This window comes from Pocillopora verrucosa, chromosome 10 (genome assembly GCF_036669915.1).
Source record: "Pocillopora verrucosa isolate sample1 chromosome 10, ASM3666991v2, whole genome shotgun sequence".
NCBI lineage: Eukaryota > Metazoa > Cnidaria > Anthozoa > Scleractinia > Pocilloporidae > Pocillopora > Pocillopora verrucosa.
The window spans coordinates 16,871,618-16,878,592 of record NC_089321.1 but is presented as its reverse complement, the minus strand read 5'-3'; the positions used below and the strand labels follow the sequence as shown (position 1 = coordinate 16,878,592).

The 6,975-nt window shown below is 38.5% G+C and overlaps 1 pseudogene; it reads left to right on the top strand.

The window, feature by feature from the left end:
* The first annotated feature begins 360 nt into the window (after positions 1-360).
* LOC136283724 (uncharacterized) lies at positions 361-1,156 on the top strand (annotated as a pseudogene).
* Positions 1,157-6,975: the final 5,819 nt, after the last annotated feature.

Genomic DNA, 6,975 nt, shown 5'->3' with positions numbered 1-6,975 from the left:
TAACCAACAGGTTAGCGACAGGCAGTGAAATAACTTTACTAGTGCATTTTTGCACTCAAAAATCGATGTAAAACTTACTATAAATGCTTATAATTTTTCAAAATGCCACTAAAACTTAAAGGCACACGAACATTCCCTGTGCATTAAACGAAAGTGTGTTAATATTCTCCATCGAAAAGTGAAGTTAAGAATCGCCCTATAATGCAATGCGATCCTAATTTTTGGTATATTGGTACGTCATGTATGTATAATACGTTGTGCGATTCTCGACAATTTTGGTCTTTCTATTAATCCAATCAGGGAGGATGCCTTTGTGAAGAGAAATACAATCATTACGTATTTATTCACAAACAAGAAACAATGTCTCAGCGACTTTTGAAATGTACTATCTGCGGCGGAGACCACTCAATTTTTCATTGTATCAACAAGTGTGGTGTCTGTTCTGGTAATAACTGGCAATGTTCTTGTCCAGCTCATCTACCTCAAAAAAGAAGAGGAAGGCCCTCCAGAGCAATCAACAGCCTGAAGATAAGCAGAGCTACCAAGAGCTTAAAAAAAGTACGACACTTTGGTGAAAGACCACGAGAGGGTGGGCCAGTCCTTCCAAAACCAACAACCGCAGAATCAAGAGCTTGCTGCTAAGTTGGAGGAACAAGAAAAAGATGCGGAGGAGTTGGCAAATCTAGTGCAAACAAAGTCAGAGGCCATCACGACTCTGCAAACTAAGTTGGTGGATGCCAAAAGGACTATTGCCGAACTAAAGGCCAAGCTTAAGACTCTGCGCCAATGCACAGTTGACGAACCTCAGCAGCAACCTCAACAGAAAGACGCCAATCGCACCAGCACCCACAGTCTGGCCACAAGATACCAGAGGGTGCTACAAATCCTTAGGGAAAACAACTGTAGCATGGCAAATGCATTTTGGCTGGCCGGTTGCCCCCGCAGCACCCTCGGAGACTTCATCGCCATCGCTGAATTACGAATTCTAGATGAGCGTGAATTCGAATTGGCATCACGAGAAATATGCGTGGGCTCTGTTAAAGACCTATAAACTGTCTGCTGGAGAAGACTTCGGCGACACCTGCCAGCTATGGCAAACGTGCGACGAGATGGACAGCTGTTGCCATTCAAATTCGATGATCGATTTTACAATTAAAGTTGTCTCTCCTAACACACAGATAGCTCCTTTAGGAGCCACCAATAAAAATAAGTCATAACAGCGTGAACTGATTTACTTGAGACCGAGCAAAATTCAGAGGGGGATTGGGACAAAGTTAAAAATCCAAAATGGCGAATGAACCGAGAATCAAAGCGAGTGTTGGAAGAGAAATTGCCTAGAAATTGTGCTGAACTAACATAAAAGAGCCAGCGACTATTGAGGGTGGGTTGGTCGACAGTTGGCCAACTGCCAACTGTCGGCCAACAGATCGCCGAGAGTCGGGCACCAGACTACCAACAGTCGGCCAACTGTCGGTGAGGGGAGCTGTTCTTCACAATTGCCGAGTTCTCAGTGACTAGAATGCCTCTAAAACCAAACAATGAGTATTGTTGTCAGCTCATTACCTTAAATAAGATTTTAAGGTATTTTAGAATTAGATATGAAGGAGCATTCTCATCCTCAATAGATAATTATTCTTTTTATGTATATATCATTTTCCATAGATATGATTTTCCTCGGCTTTAAGTTGAGACCTTCAACAGACTTGTGTTGTCCAAAAACCATTGGTGGTAAGCAGGAAGTGAAATTCTTGATTGAAACCGGTCATTTGAGTGAGCGAACCTCCCGGAAAACAATGGGAAATGGCTCACTGAAAACAAAACCTAATGAATTAAAATAAACACAAAAGAAGAAAAGCTGTCATTTCGTTTGCAATTGGACTTTGGTTTTTTAATTCCAAACCCTCGGCTACAAGCTGAACCCCCTTTCTCCTGAAAAAATCTCTTAAACTTTTGTGTCCAATACTGAAAAAAATCGCTCGGCTTACAGGTGAAGAAATACGGTAATTCTTTCATTTAGGTGTGCATATATTTTCAGTATATGTCTTGAGTCAAGTGTTTAAAAGACAATGAAATTAGATACTTTCCTTGTTGTTCAAGGACACCAAAGAGTTAAGTCAATGAAGATTAAAGCTAAGGAACTTACTTGAAGTAAAATAACAAGAATCTTAACCAGAGAAAAGAGGTATGATTTTGCTTATGTAATTTCTATTTGTATGCCTTTGGATTGTTTGTTATCGCACACAAAATGTTAGATTCAAATCTAAAAATAGTATTATCGATTCAAAACCAAAGATAAGTGCTCGAGATCAATAGGTCTCCAATTCCAGACAAGATATGTTTGTTTAAGAATCCAAACCCCCTACAGTTGAAACTGCAACTGCAACGATTGGAGGGCATTTGGTATATTTTCTATCCTGGAAAAGACAGTTAATTTGGTCCAAGTCGAGTCTACTCGCTGGCAGATAGAACTAAGGGTCTAAATGAAAAAGTTTTGAAAATATTATTAAGTATTGCTAAGGGTCTAAATGAGAAATTTTTGGATATAAATAGGAAATGAATTTTGCATATAAAGCATTAAAGGAATGAAAATGAAATGTAAGGGCTGGCGGACTAACTCCTGCACCTCTTGGGAAACACTAAGGACCACAAATTCATCTTCCAAAGAGCAAGAGGAATAAAAGAGGAAATTGAAATAAGTACCTATGTGGAAATAAGAGAGAAAGGAACAAGCAGTGGCAAAAGTTAAACGTAAGAGAGGGAGGGAGGGAAGATTGTTTCTTTTAGTAAGCCTTTGCCAGACATGTTATCCATTGTGCACTACTTTTTTGCAGTATCTAAAGAAAAACAACATAGCAAAGGGTGCAGGATAGTACAAAGCTCGACCGCTTGAAATACACAGCCTATGAAAAACGGGCCTTGGTCACATTTGGGGCAGTCACCCGTAGTACCTTCATAATGTGAGGATTATGTCTTCTGAGATATCTGATCACCTCCCAGTTATTGTAAACAGGAAATTTAAACGCTCAAAGAACAATGGAGATCAACACACCACAATAACTTAATCATCACGACAGCAATTCTTAATAAAGAGCAGCTTGTTTCATCCCTGCATGAAGCCCTCTGGGACTGCCTTTGTATTTGAGGATCCAAATGATGTAGTTGACACCTAGTATAAAATGTTCAATGGTATTATTGACGAGCACCTCCCTCTGAAGCAAAAGAGAGTGAGGCGTAAAGTCCAACCAAAATGGTTCAATGCCAAAATCCTGAAAGGGATAAAGGCTCGTGACAAGCTTCTCAAGAAAGCCGGAAAAACCAAGCAGAGAGCAACTGGAATTTTTTTAAGCGAGTAAAAAATAGTCTGACCAAACTTATCAGGAATACAAAACAATTGTACATAAAAACTAAAATTGCTGAAAACAAGAACAATTCTTGGAAACTCTGGAACCTGAGTAAGTGTTCTGATGCTCTGCTGTAATTAGTTGTTTTTCAACAGCTCTGATTGGTGCATTTCGATCCTTGCTGTTTCATTCAGTGACTTGCTCCCTTGGCGATCCGCTGTCGCACAGCTCTCCTGTTGCCTTGTTTTTTGATGGGCATCCATGCTTCTTGAATTTCTATTCCACCCTCCCACGATTGAAAGTTAGGATAATCTATGCAAGTAGTTCGCACAGAGAATGGCTGTACTGCGGAAATAAGATGCTTGCTGCCTCTTGATCAGAGGAAACTTAATTATAATGCAAAGGTCAAGCAGACAAAGCTGTATGCCTCAACCGTGTGGACATCCTACTCTGCAGAAAATATTCTGAAAGTTTTCTGGCTACAGAAACGCACAGCTGGGTGCTGATACGAAAGCAAAGGGTGTTTAACTTTTTAAACAATTAGGTTGGGTCCTTTTTATGATGAAGCAAGAATATATAAGTCAATTTTGGTATTTAACAGACTGCTGGCGATTGCCCATCCATATGACTCAGATGGTAATAATCTGGAATAAGATCCCCAGCGAGATGAGAAAGAAACAGAATCTTATAGGCTTCAAGAAATGCATGTTAGAACAATTACTGAATAATTTTTGTCATGTGTTTTTAAATTTTACATTTTATTAACTGACCTTATCTTTGCCCTGTTTTAATATACCAGATAGTTTAAATTTTAATTATATCATAGATGTATTTTAATAACTCCTTACAGAGTAAGTCTTTAATGCTTTTATGTGATGTCATTAGTTTTTTAATTTGTAATATTTATAGGGCCAGGGGTTCTTCAGTATATTTATTGCTTTGTGTAGCCCTTGTTAAATAAAGTTAATTACTATATTATTATTATTATTACATGTGAGTCAACTAAAATGAAAAAAATGTCAGTGAAGAAGCTGGTTTATCCAAAGTTTACACCAATCATTGTGTGGGAGCTACTGCCATCACTCTCAGCTTCAACGCCAGGATTTCAATAGGCCACTTTGTGGCCATTTCAGGACACCAAAGTGAGCAGGCTCGTGATCTACAACTCTCATCATTCGACCTTTTAACTCCACAAATGCAGCCAAATCTTTTGAGAGCCTTGCCTACTTCCATCAACATCCATAGCCAGAAATCAGAAGTTTCTCAGCAATTGATGCCGTTCCAGACCAAACAAGTGAGGACAAAATAGCTCTCTCAAATTGGTTTTACCCTGAATTTCAGAATGACATCAAAGGATGGTTTTCTACTTTCATCTCACACTTTCCTCATGATTGAACAATGGCACTAATTGTTTACACATACAAAGCTCAGAAACAGCTTTTTTTGGGTGAATTTCAGGAAACGTGATTACATTTACTTTGATTGTATTGATGAGTAAGGTCGTACCACAGGTTGTGCAATGGCTGGCTTTTACACAATTGTTTCTTTTATTTTCTGGTCAAGTAAGGCTATACAAACATTTTTGGTTCAATAAAAGGGAACTCTTTCGATAATTGCCAGGAACATCCACTATTTGTCATCCCTGAAATTGCAAAGGTGTTGCCTAAAATGTAATATTTACATCTGAATGATAACTCTTAGATGCCAGCTTGCAACTCTGCTTAGGCAGATACACTATACCAACTAAGACCATTCCTAGCAAGGTTAACAGCCAATTTGTCTCACTGTTATAACCCCAATAGCAAGCAGGCAGTGGAAGAAGCAAGGATCAAGTATAAAGGGGTACACTTCTCTCAAACAGTATATACCACTGATATCCATCAAACGTCTAATGAAAAGGTGGAATAGAGCTGATAGTTACTCCTGATACTAAGATAACTTTGACATTGACACAGGACATCATGATACCATTGTGGAGAAGGGTCTGTTAACCTGTCGTTCGTCGCCTCTGCCTGGGAATCAGGGGAAAGTGGTAAAATGACCAAATACCTCAAAATGACTTTTCATTAAAGTGATGCTAAACTGTGGAGCTCACTTTCTTTAAGCATTTGACTATGCTAATCTTTACTTTCATTTAAAACCAAAATTAACTAATGCGACAGCACATTGATATTTTGATTATTTTTATTAATTTTTTTATATTTTACCTTGTTTGCTTGTATTGCATGCCATTAAAGTGACTTTAAATAAAATGGTTGAGTTGTGAGATACAGTCTTCTCATTGTGGTGTAGTGTTTTATATGACACATAGCTAAATTAGAGTAGATATTGTAGATTAGATTATCACTTAATGTATTTTAATACTTTTGAGGTACTTCTTAAGATATAGTTATTTAGATTTTACTTGTTTCCATTTTTTCCTTTTAATACAGCTTCAATGTCTTATTTTAGGCCACTTCCACTCAGTTATGAATATGCCTCCACCTGGAACTGAGAAATCTTTCCACAGCAACCTGGCGACAAATGGCAAAAGACAGGCTACTTATTACAAAATGGTCGTGTCACCATGTGGAAGCTAAGCCAAGGACGTAAACAATGTAAGCTTCAAAATCACATGGAAATGACTTTTCTAGAATATCAGGCATTGTTATCGCCATGCTAAAGCCTGAATCTAAGACTAATTGAGGATGCGTTACTGCAGAAGTGCTTACATGGCAAGAAACAGGATCAAACAGATCTCTGAATGGGATGGTGTGGCTGAGAAATTCAAAAGAAATTAACATTGAAAGTGATACATTTCAATATTGGCGCAGTTGCTGTTGTTAAGCTTTTCCAAGCCCTAGACATCCCTCTTTGCAAATATACTGAAGAGGGTTACAGACTTCAAGATCTGCTTAGTGCAGATGTAGTGCAACATAAAAGCAAGTACCAAGAGGAGATGAAAAATGATCAGAGGCCACAGAAGGTAGTTCATGGTAGTTCATGCAGCAAGGTTGCTTTATGGACAATGTTTCTTTGTTTAATCAATCTAATATTACAGATGAACAGTTCTTTGAAGTGGATAGCAACTTGGGGCATATGCTTTACTTCACCCCTGAATGGTCTCCCAAACACTTCAGAAAATGGGCAAAATTAGTCTCTTAGCACACAGAGCAGCTATTCCAGAAGTATCACCAAGAACGAAAGTGAAAATAGAGGGGTGAGAGGTAAAGCATGTTGAGCTGAAGTATCGCCAAAAACCAAATAAGTGAAAAGAGAGGGGTGAGAGGTAAGGCATATTGAGCTGAAGTAACTTTCGGAGAACAGCTTATGTCAGTGCAAAGCAAGTGAAGATTATTCAAAGCTAGATTGCATATGAACTGATAGTTTCCTCAATAACCAAGGGAGGGAAGTATGAAAATATTACAAACAAAAGAGGTGATGCAAAACCTAGAGAAATCACCTTAAGACACAGCTCTGACTATGAAAGAAGTTGGAATACTACTTTCCCTTTCAACAGATATTATCATATACAACTTCTACAAGTATGCTAGAGACCATTTCTAGCACCTATCAACTCACAAACAATCTCAGCTTAGGTCTGGACGGGACAGATTTGTGTACAACTGGTTGTTCCACAAGAGCCTAAACACTT